The 12,345-nt window shown below is 38.0% G+C and overlaps 1 pseudogene; it reads right to left on the reverse strand.

Moving 5' to 3' along the window:
- Nucleotides 1–2,924: 2,924 nt before the first annotated feature.
- On the reverse strand, nt 2,925–5,686 carry LOC119065214 (elongation factor 1-alpha 1-like; annotated as a pseudogene).
- Nucleotides 5,687–12,345: the final 6,659 nt, after the last annotated feature.

A 12,345-nucleotide genomic window follows, 5' to 3' on the forward strand; every position in this document is an offset into this window, starting at 1 on the left:
CCCAAGTATGGCACTCACCATGTGTGGGTTCTTTCAGAGGAACTGTTTGGGGCTCCAGAAATTGCTTCCACTGACTCAATCCACACTGGTTTTTGCAGCCAAAAGTTGTGGGGACTTATCTTCCTGGCACTGGAAGCCTAGGCTGGGGTGCCCAGTGTGGGGCTGGTACTCCTGAGATACCCTTCTGAGATACCCCTACTGAATTTTTATCCACGTGAGTGTTAGACCAGCCAGTTCCACACCTGTGCCCCTCCTACCAGTCAGGATGGATGTGGTTTCTTTAGTTCCACATTTGTCAGACTTCCATCCAGCTCAATTTTATAATTGTCAAACTTCCATTTAGTTCAAATTATGACATTCCTGAGTATGGTTGAGTTCTGTATTTTTGTTGTAATTTTGATGTGGCTGTGTGAAGAGTCAAGCCATATCTGCCAATGTCACCATCTTGATCAGAAGTTGTCATTTTTAAGCCCTGGCTGGTGTAGCTCAGTGGATTGAGCTCGGGCTTGCGAACCAGACAATCGCGGTTCGATTCCCAGTCAGGGCACATACCCGGGTTGCAGGCCAGTTCCCTGCAGGCCAGTTCCCAGCAGGGGATGCATGAAAGGCAACCATACATTGATGTTTCTTTCCCTCTCTCCTTCCCTTCCCCTCTAAAAATAAATAAATAAAATCTTTAAAAAAATTTAAAAAAAAAGAAGTTGTCATTTTTAAATAGAAAGGCTAATTTTAAAAGCAAACCACTTAGCCATTCTTGTTAAAAAAAATAAAACAATATCATCAGGTTGTCTTGTTTTAATACTTGTGGATGAATGGCTATTGACAGAAAATGGGCCTTATCCCATATATATCAATAAAATCTGTGTCAATAATTAGTGTACCGGAAACTTGAAAGGAAACAAATGAACACTTCTTTGCTTAGAAGTTCTTTGATGGCTCCTTACTGCCTGAAGTCTGTGTCCCTAACATGGTGTATGAACTCTTCCAGACATGGCTTTCCTTTCCTCTTCTTCACACACACCACATGACAATGACATAGATTTTTACCATTCTCTGAATATGTATTCATGCTTTCTTAGCTTCCTGCTTCCCTCCCTACCCTCTATTCATCCCACTTCCTCCTTTCCTTTAGGACCCAATTCAAATGTCACTTCCTCCAGAGAATGTTCCCTGACTCACTCCCTGAGCTTTAGTTTGGAGGAGGCACTGCTCATCTGGCGTCACATGGGTCCTACTCTTTGAGCTCCGCTGTAGCCTTTAGCACTTAACAATGTTTGTCTTTTGATAAATCAGATTTTTTTCCTGTTCAAGCACATCCTCTCCTACTCCTATCATCTTATATCAGGAGAGGCCTGGAAGCTGGAGAACTAGGGGGTGGAGGGAGCCTTACCCTTATTTTGGTTGTCAGTGAGGCTTTCCTGTGCAAACACTGTGAAGGTTAGACAGATTACTGGCGATAGACTGTCCTAGATAGTAGAAATCAGTTTCTCACCATACTCAGGCCTTACCAGCCAGAAAAGTCCTTTGACTTTGCAGACTCACAAACTGCTAGGGAAGTTGATGAGGGCTGCTGCTTTAGCCATGGGTTTTCAAAAAATGCAAAGTCGTTGTTCTGCCTTTGATGCTCACTTTTTTTTTTTTTTTTAGAGAAAAATGAATAGGATGTAGTGGGATTGAAGAGAAACGGATAAAGGCCAGAGAAGAAATATTCTGATGGGGCCCTATATAGGAAATTCATCCATGACTTGTGATTGTCTAGTTAGGAAATGGAATAATTATTGACACTCAGCAAAGTCTGAGAGGGAACACGATGGAAAAAAATTCAGAATACAGAAACAGAGAAAGTAAGGGCAGCCTCTGTTCTTGAGCTATCCAGCTAATGCTGGTGAGTACTGAGACCTAGCAAATAAGACAAAAGAAACCCAAACACTGTACTGAGTACAGGAAGGATCAATACTACAAGAGATTGACATATAGTGTAACATGTGCTTGCTTGAAGAAGCACAATTCTATTTGAAGGAAAAATCTCCCTTTTATGTAACTTCTGTCTCCATCCCTTTCTCTATCCCTAAGCCTTTGAATCTTTTCTCTTTCCGCCTTTCCTGATCTTGCCTACTGTGTTCCCCTCTTCTCTTTAGCCTACACTTGTAGTATGCTCACTGCCAAGAAACATGCATTTTTCAGTGGGTATTATGATCATAATTCAAAACCAAAAATGGAATTGTTACTTTCCTTCAAGAAATTCAAAATGCTTTTTAGGTTTAAATTTTTAACATATCAGGTGATTTCCAAGAAGCAGAAAGAAATGACACACCTAAAATAAAAGCAAACTAAAAGGACAGCTAGATCAGGAGTGGAAACATAGAAATGAAGATCTCAAGGAGGGGTTAGCAACAGGGGAGTGGGAGGAGGAGAAGGGGGGAGAAGGTACAGAAAATAAGTAGCATAGACAGTAGATAGAAAATAGATGGGGGGGCAAGAATAGTATGGGAAATATAGAATCTAAAGAACTTGAGACACATGGTCATAAACTAAAGGGGGGGTAATGGTGGGGACGGGGGGTAGGGTGGAGGAAAATGAAGGAGGGAAATAGAACAACTGTAATGGCATAATCAATAAAAAATAAATTTAAAAAAGAAAATTTTTTAAAAAGAAGAGAGACAGAAAAAAAAAGAAATGAAAATATTCTAATTGTCAACTGTATATTTTGGAAAGCCTATTATCCAGTGCTGAGGTTTCAAGTAAGGAATTATAATTGGATTCATGGATAAAGATGGGGGAAGTGCTGATTGCAGGATGAGAAGAAAGGGCCACTCTTTTCATGAGTGGCACAGTGGGACGGCAACCTGAAATATTTTTAATAACAAAGTACTGTGTTGACTACATAAAGATATGCTATCTTAACAACCTTAGCAACCTTTTTCTCAAGTTGCTAAGATTCCTTCAACATCTTCCTGAAGAAAAAAAGGGGATGAATTATTACCATTATATTATAAATAAAGAATTGTAATCCAAGCTCAGGGGTCTTACCCATGAACTCTTGATCTGTCAAAGGCAGAGATAGGGATAACCCAGGAGATCCCAACAGCCAAGCCCAAAGAGCCTTCCTCTCAATCTAAATGTCCCCCCAATAAAGACAACATTCTACCCTCCTTTCTGCTGCAGGAATAGTGTAAAGATGTGTTCATTAGAGCAATAAAAGTCTTTACAATCCCGGTATAAATGTGTGTGTGTTGCAGCTGGTCAAGGCTTGCAGGTCTACTCTAGATTTGGGGATGGAAGAGAATGTGCAGAACTATGGGGATGCTTGACATGCCTTTATTCATGAGTGGGAGAATCATGCATGCTGCAAGCTGCACATCTCTCTAGTGAGAAGCCCTCACCTGCTTAACTACTAGAGACAAATGAAGCCAGCAAAAAAGCCAAAAATTATATAAGAGAGCATGATTCTGCACATGTGAGTTCACTTCATGTTATGGGAACCATTTATAGGACCTAGTGTCAAGGCTGTGAGAACGCTACTTATCAGACCCATTCAATGTTATGAAAAAACTGCTTCTCTTAGTTACCCAGGCATCTAGGTGAGGAAGCCAGACTGCCTCCATTTACGGTACAAGGTAATATTGAAAAAAAGATCAAGTATAGTTAGAACTTGTATTCAATATAGCCTCAGTAGGTTTACTTTAATTTTATCAGGCATTTCACTGAATACAGCTGGCCCCAGTGTCCTAATTGTTGTGTCTGTTGATTATGTCTGAATTCAACAAGTAACTCTAAAGTTAACCAGAGTAACTTCTATGCCCCAAATTATGGTAATTATAATTATTATATAACATTTAAAAATTAGTTGTGAAGCTCTGGGAAGACATTTATTTTCCCATATCTTTTAGAAATTGAGATACAATTGATATATAACATTATATTAGTTTGAACTGTATAATATATTGCAAAATAATCACCACAATAAGTCCAATGTTATCATACATAATTATAATTTTTTTCACATTAAAGTTTGTTTTAATGGGTTTCAAAATTCTGTGACAGATTTTTGGTCAAGTTGTTTCTATTAAAAAGTACTGATTAAAAAAACTAATAACTTAAAAACTGCCATACACACAAAACAAATGGTTCACAAAACATCCTCTTTTCCTTCTAATGGCTTTACAATGTATTATAATTATTAACCAGTCTTCTACAATTAAACTTCAATGGTCAATTGAGACCAGTAGTTCTGAGGCTGTTCTTTCACCACTAAGACTGGGATGACAGGTGTTGGGTATGTTTCTGGGTAGGTGTTTTCTGCCCAGAAACCTCGTGTAGCCTTCTGAGCTTTTTGGAAAAACTTTATCACTTTGCCAGCTCCAGTTGCCTTCTTGTCCACTGCTTTGATGACACCCACAGCAACTGTCTTTCTCATGTCAGGAACAGGAAAGTGGCCCAGAGGAGAATAATCAGAGAAGCTCTCAACACACATGGACTTTCAATTCCCAGCCAGGGCACATGCCTGGGTTGCAGGCCAGGTCCCCAATTGGGGGTGTATGAGAGGCAACCACACACTAATGTTTCTCTCCCTCTCTTTCTCCTTCCCTTCCCCTCTCTCTGAAAAATAAATAAATAATTTCTTTAAAACAAAAACAAAATACAAAACACATGGGCTTGACAGGACCCATATCAATGATGGCAGCATCACCAGATTTCAAAAACTTTGGACCATCTTCCAGCATTTTTCTTAAAAATGATGATCAATCTCCTTCTTCATCTCAGCAAATTTTCAAGCAATATGAGTTCTGTGACAATCCAAAATGGGTGCATATCCAGCACTAATTTGGCCTGGATGGTTCAGGATAATCACCTGAACCACGAAGCCAGCTGCTTTCATAGGCACGTATTTTTGCTGTAAACAGCCACATTGCCATTACCAACATTTTTGACAGGCATGTCCTTGACATTGAAGCCCATAAAGTCCACAGGAAGAGCTCCACTCAAAGCTTTGTGGCACATTTCAACAGACTTTACTTCAGCTGTAACACTAACTGTAGCAAAGATGATCAGCATGTTGGGTTTGAAAACACGTCTCTATTCAACCCACAGGGGCAATACAAATACCACCAATTTTGTAGACATCCTGGGGGTGCTGACACAGGGGCCTGTCATTTAAATGAGTTGATGGCAGGAGGCACTCCAGAGCTTCAAGCAGAGTAGTTTCACTGGCATTGCGATCTTTATAAGTGACTTTCCATCCCTTGAACCAAGGCATGTTAGCACATGGCTCCGGCATGTTGTCACCATTCCAACCAGAAATTGGTATGAATACTACTGTGTCAGAGTGGTAGCCAATTTTCTTAATGTGGGTGTTGAATTCTCTAACAATTTTCTTGTACCTCTTCTGGCTGCAGGGCAGCTCAGTGGAATCCATTTTGTTAACATCGATGATCAGCTGTTTCACACTCAGTGTGTCAGCCAGAAGGGCATACTCACAGGTCTAACCATTATTGGAGATACCTGCTTCAAATTCACCATCACCAGCAGCAACTATCAAGAAAGTGTAGTCATCCTGAGATGTGTCTGTAATCATGTTTTTCATAAAGTCTCTGTGTCCTGGGGCATCAATGATGGTCACATAATACTTACTGGTCTTGAATTTCCACAGGAAGATATCAATGGTGATACCATGCTTGTGGGGCATGCCATGAATGATAATTCATGGCCACCATGAATCAGAATAAATCTACCAAGACATGATCTGCTCGGGGAGGAAATGTGACCAATCTCTCAAAGGAGATGGGCATTGAGCCTGTTCCTCAATGGGCTTATTGGGTTCAATTTGCACAGGAATACAGGTAAAGCTCATCAATCATTGTCAGGCAGTAATTAGCAAACAATAGATAATATTCAAAGAAGTATAAATGTTGGGAACCACCCTGCCTGGTTTCAGAAGCTGTAACCCACTCCTGGCTAAGGCTGAATGAGCAACCTTTGGACCATAAGCCACTAAGGAGATAAAGCTTATCTCCCTAGCAGGAGCTCTGCTCCTTCTCCTTCATTCATAACTGGTCCTCAATGCTTGATCATTTAGCCAATAACAGGTAAGATTCCTCAAGGGGGGAATGACCTAAGACAGGCATGATCACATGGAGGCCTCAGGGAAGAACTTGGGGGACTATGGAGAAAGGGGGTGATGGACCCTTACCCCACAGCTTTGACAAAGCCTGAGTCCTCATTCTGTCTGTGAGAAGTCTCATAATTTCTTGGCTATCTTTCCTCCTCTGCCTGACTTAAGCTTGAAACAATGACAGAGGGTGGTACAGCCCTGTGCTGGAAAGGGCAGGCTCCCCTGATGATCAGGCCTGAGAAAGAATATGTAAAATCCTGTGAAACCTGCTTTTGTAAGAATGCTCTTAATTAAATGATAAAGGTCCAAGCAGGAAATGAATGTGTTTTCCAAAGTTTTGTAGCCTTTTAGCTAATATACCCTGACTCAGAACAAGCCCTAATAGTTCTTTGTATGCCATCTACTGTTTGATCCTTACTGCCTGATGATGATTAATGATCTGTACCTGTATTCCTGCACAAATTAACCCAATAAAAACCTGTCTGGGTAAGGGTCGAGGCGTTCTCCCCTCGAAAGAGCGGTCTGCCCCTTTTCCTCCACAGGACTCAGTAGTCTATGTGAATTTGTCTTGAATCCCATCTATAACGCCTTGTACGCTGCAGGCCTGTGCATGCGTCATATGAGAACTTATTCTGAGTCAGGATCAGATAGCTAAAGAACCATAAAACTTTGGGAAACAAACTCATTTTATGCTTGGATGCTTATCAAAAAATTGAGAGCATTCTTAGCAAAGCAGTCTTCACATAAAGAAGAACGAATTTTATGCATTCTTTCTTAGGCCTGATTGCCACAGAGAACTGTCTGGTCCTGCCCAGGGCTGCACCACCCTCTACCAGCCATTGCTTCAAGCTTAAGTCAGGTAGGGGAAGTGAGGCAGTCAAGAGATTAGGAGACTTCTTACAGACAGAATAAGGACTCAGGCTATGTCAAAACTGAAGGATGAGGATCCATCACCTCCTTTTTCTATAGCCCCCCAAGTCCTTCCCTGAGGGCCCCTTCATGACTGTTCCTGTCTTAGGTGATCCCCCCTTGAGGAATCTTAACTGTCATTGGCTAGCCAGTCATCTTCCCAGTGCCAAGCAGGGTGAAGTAAAGGGGGCAGAGGTGGTGCCCCTGCTGGGAAGATAAGCTTTGTCTTCTTGCTTGATTATGGTCCCAAGGTCTTTTTACTCAGCCTTAGCCATGGGGGTTACAACTTCTGAAATAAGGCAGGGTGGTTCCCAACACATGCTCACACTTACCTTTCAATTTATCCAATACCAGGCATATTTGAAGGAGCCCTTCTGCATTTCAGCAGCCTCCTTCTGAAAATTTTGCATGGTTCTTTTGTCAAGCCCACCACATTTGTAGCTCTGATAGCCAAGAGTGGTAGACTTACTTAATCTACATGTCCAATGACCACAGTGTTGATATGAGTCTTTTCCTTTCCCATTTTGGCTTTGATTTAGCAGTGATTTTTATGACACCTGTGTTCTAGCTTTTTCTGGTGAACAAGCACAAGGGGTTTTTTGTTTGTTTGTTTGTTTGTTTGTTTTTGTGATGAGAGCTTTTGAGATCCACTTAGTAACATACAGCATGGTGACTATATTGCAGATAGAGATGGAGTCAAGGCTGTTGGTGGTTAGAACAAAGAATTAAACAGACCACACAAAGATAAGTGATGCAAGTGAGAGAAAGTTGCTGGCATCATGACTGATAAATCCTCTGAGAAATAGAAGAAAGCCTAAGCCCAGGAACACCCACCAGGGCCAATACTGACTATCAAAATATCCAGGGAAATAAGCAGAAAACTTGACAATCAGGATCCTTAATTAGAGACCAAATCCTGAAATGGCCCCATACCTTCCTGTAGCTTAAGTGGTCAGATAAAAATACAGAATAAACTCAATTCAGTTAAAGAGAAATGCCATGATCTGTTGTATTTACAGTTTTGACATAGCAAACCAATGTGAAGAACCATTTGGCAGAAAGCACATTATTACTGTATGTTAGGGATCATCTCAAAAGTTCCAAGTTAATTCTTTCTTTACTCCTAGTAGCTAATCCCTTCCCTACTCCCAGCTTTTGGCCTAATCATTAGGAGATAAGAGAAAAGGAAAAAGGAAAAAGAAAAAAATAGGGACACTAATCATACAGGAAGTGTCAACAATTGCATTTTACCAATTAGGAATTATGTGCACAAATACAGTCATAATGAAAGTTACACTAAAATGTTTATTTCCTGAAACACTTATCTTACAAATTCCAAAGTAATTCCAAAGAAAACACATATCTTACAAATTCCAGGGTCAAAATCATTCTGACTGACAAAATCCTGATTTCTTCCAGGAACCAAAGGGATAGTATCTTCAGCCTTGGTTCCTTCAGCTTCATCACCCCAAGATACAGGAGCAGGACATTTCTGATCAGGGAATGGCTCTTTTCCATTAAATGGTCACAGGCCTTTGTAGGGTTATTGCTTAAGCTTCTACACATGCAATTTCCCACAATCCTCGATTGCCCACTCAGGGAAGAAACCACAATATTAATTATTATCAGGATTCTGACTTATGACAGCTCAGTGTATCGGGATTTCCTATTCTATCTCCTTCTTCAACTATAGTTAATAATACTGTATTGCATATTAATAGAATAGGCCTCATATCTTTTAAAGAAAGTATTGTTAGAGTATTTTAATCAAATAATTATCATTTATTTCTTTGTTTTTATGGCTTTCTTTCAATAAAGATAATCCATGTTTATTGTACACATTTCAGAAAAGAATGTTCTATACATGGAATCATATATGTAAACTTTTGAGGTCTGCTTTTAAAAAATTCAGTGTAATTTCCCCAATTTGCATCCAAATTATGTGTGTCAATGGTCTGTTCATTTTTTACTGCTCAGTAGTGTCTCATGGTATGAGGGTATCATGATTAATTTAAACATTTACTCATTGGAGAGCATTTGGGTTATTGGTTATTACAGTTTTACAGTTTGGGGTTATTACAAATAAAGCTGCTATGAACATTTGTGTACAGGTGTTTGTGTGAATGTTTTCATTTTTCTTTTATGCCAAGAGTATAATTGCTAGATTATGTAAGAAATACATGTTTAGTGTTAGAAAAATGGCTATGCCTTTTTACCAGAGTGACTACTATTTTATACTATCCCCAGGAAGGAGTGATACACTTCTTTCATATCCTTACCAATATTTAGTGCTATCATTTATTTTAGCCATTTTGGTAGGTATATAGTAGAATCTCATTATGGTTTTAATTTGGGTTTCCCTAATGGTTAATTATGCTGAACACATTTTCATGTCAACTAACTGTATATCCTTTTTGGTAAAGTGCCTTTTTATGTCTTCTGACTTTTATAAATTGGATTTGTTTATTACTGTTGAGATTTTGAGTATGTATGCTATACTTCTATATATAGCTCCTTTCTTGGGTATGTTCCTTGTATTACTTACTCTGTAGCTTGTCTTTTTATTCTCTTAACAGGTTTTTTACAGGAAAAATTTTTATGAGACCTAATTAATCATTTTTTCCTTTCACGGATCATGCTTTTGGTATCAAGTCTAAGAATATTTCAACTAATCCTAGATTCTGAAGATTTTTCTCCTGTTTTATTAATTCCCCTGAATGTTTTGTTTTTCCCTTTTATATTTAATTTTGTGGCCCATTTTGAGTTAATTTTAGCATAAAGTGCAAAGTTCTGATTATCATTTCTTTTGTCCAACTATTTTAGCAGCATTTGAAAAGGCCATGTACCCTCATTGAGTTGAACTTTCACCTTTGTAAAAATCACTTGGGCATATTTGTATGAATCTATTTCTGTTTCCCTATTCTCTTATATCTATCTGTGTCTATCTGTCTGCCCACTTTACATTGTCTTCATTATCATAGTTACATATTAAACCTTAACATTAGACTGTAATTCCTTCTACTTTATTTTCTTTTTCAAAATTGTTTAGCTCTTCTAGATCCTATCTGCTTCCTTGTAGATTTTAGAGTAGGTTTGTCTATATCTATAAAAATCTTGCTGAATTTTGGTAGGAATTAGATTATACTGAGACATCAATATGGGGAGATTAACATCTTTACTATGTTGAGTGTTCTGATTCTTGAACATAGCATCTCTCTATTTCCTTAAGTCATTTTTTAATTTCTTTCATCAGGATTTTATAATTTTCAAGACACATATCATGTAATTGCTTTGTTAGATTTATACCTAAGCATTTCATTTTCATTGAATAAATTGTGAATGATATTGTTTTTCATTTCAGTTTTCACATGTTCATTGTTAGCATATAGAAATATGATTGACTTTTGTGTTGATTTTGCATTGTACAACCTTGTTGAACTCACTTCTTAGTTCTAGGAGTTTTTTGTAGATTCCTTGGAATATTTCACACATATAAGCTCGTTATCTGCAAATAAAAATTAATTATTTTTTCTTAACTTTATGCCTTTTATTTCTTTTTCTCATTTTTTTTCTGATTAGAGCTCCCGGTATTATAATAAATAAGGCTGGTAAGAACAGATAGCCTTGGCTTGTTCCCAATCTAGGGGGAAAGTGATCTGTCATTCACTATTAAACATGTTGTTAGTGGTAGGTATTTTGTTGATGCTCTTTATCAAGTTAAGGAAATTTCCCTTTTTCTTTTTTTCTCATTTTCAGAATATTTTATTATATATATATATATATAAATACATGTAACTTTCTTGCCTCAATAGACCAATGACAAGTACTCTTTTCTTTAATCTACAAGAACAAAATGATACAAATTTCATAATTTTCAATGAGACTGAATATGTACCAATGTTACTTTTGACAAAAAATAGAATTCTTCCCTATCCTATGGAAAACAGATACATTTATCTACATAAAAAAGCAAGTTTTGTTTTGGAAAAAAAATCATGAACTTCTCAGATTTTTAATGATAAATGTATAACTTCTTCCAAACCTAAAAGCACTATGCCTACAGCATGGAAGAAAGGTAAACAAGCAATAACTTCTTTTAAAAATTATTTTATTGTTGTTCAAGTACAGTTGTCTGCATTTACCCCCTGCCACTCCCCCCATACCCCAGCCATCCCCACCTCCCTCCCCTGCTTCTGCCCACCCCCTTGGTTTTGTCCATGTGTCCCTTCTAGTTGTTCCTGAAAACCCTTTCTTTTTCATCGTTCCCTCCTACCTCCCCTCTGGCTTTATTCTTAATTTGCTCAGAGTTTTTATGAGTGGCCGTTAGATTTTGTCAAATGTTTTTTTATGCATGATTAATATAGTCATACGATACTTCTTAAACATGTTGGTATTTGGATTATATTACTCGGTTTTTGAATGTTGAACCAGCCTTACCTCCTTGGGATACATCCTACTTGCTTGGGGTAGATAGTGCTTTTTATTCATTGCTATATTCTAGTTGCTGATATTCTCTTGAGGATTTTTGAACACAAATTTATGGGAGATACATGCCTGCAGTTTTCTCTTTTTACACTGTTATTATTTGGTTTAAGTATTGGGTTAATACTGTTCTCATAAGTTTAGTTGGGAGGTGTTCCCTCCACTCTTACTTTCTGAAAAAGAGTGAACAAAATTTGTGTCACTTCATTTTTAAATGTTCAGTAGAATTCTCCAACAAAACCATTTGGGACTGGAGATTTCTTTACAGGAGATTTTTATTTATTTATTCTTTTTAGGAGAGAAAAACACATTTTATTTTATTTTGATCATTTTTTAAATTATTGTTCAAATACAGTTGTCTCCATTTTTCCACCATCAGTTTTCCCTGCCCATCTACCCCCAACTCCCACACTCCATCTTACCCACTTTGGCTTTGTCCATGAGTCCTTTATATGACCCTTGACCTATACAAAGAGAGCATCTTAAAAGGAGCAAGAGAAAAGCAATGAGTTACCTACAAGGGAAACCCCATAAGGTTGCCAGCTGATTTCTCAAAAGAAACTTTGCAGGCTAGAAGATTTTGGTAAGAAACATTCAAAGTGATGAAAACAAGGAGCTACAACCATAATCACTCTACCCAGCAAAGCTATCATGTAGAATCAAAGGACAGATAAAGAGCTTCCAAGACAAGTAAAGACTGAAGGAGTTCATCATCACCAAACCAATTTTATATAAAATGCTAGTGTTTTCTTTAAGAAAAAGAGGAAGAATAAGAAGAAAAATATGAACAATAAAATAGCAATAAATACACATCCATTAACAATTGAATCTAAAAAACAAAA

This window comes from Artibeus jamaicensis, unplaced genomic scaffold (genome assembly GCF_021234435.1).
Source record: "Artibeus jamaicensis isolate MK-2021 breed Jamaican fruit bat unplaced genomic scaffold, CSHL_Jam_final contig_399, whole genome shotgun sequence".
In the NCBI taxonomy this organism is placed as follows: Eukaryota; Metazoa; Chordata; class Mammalia; order Chiroptera; family Phyllostomidae; genus Artibeus; species Artibeus jamaicensis.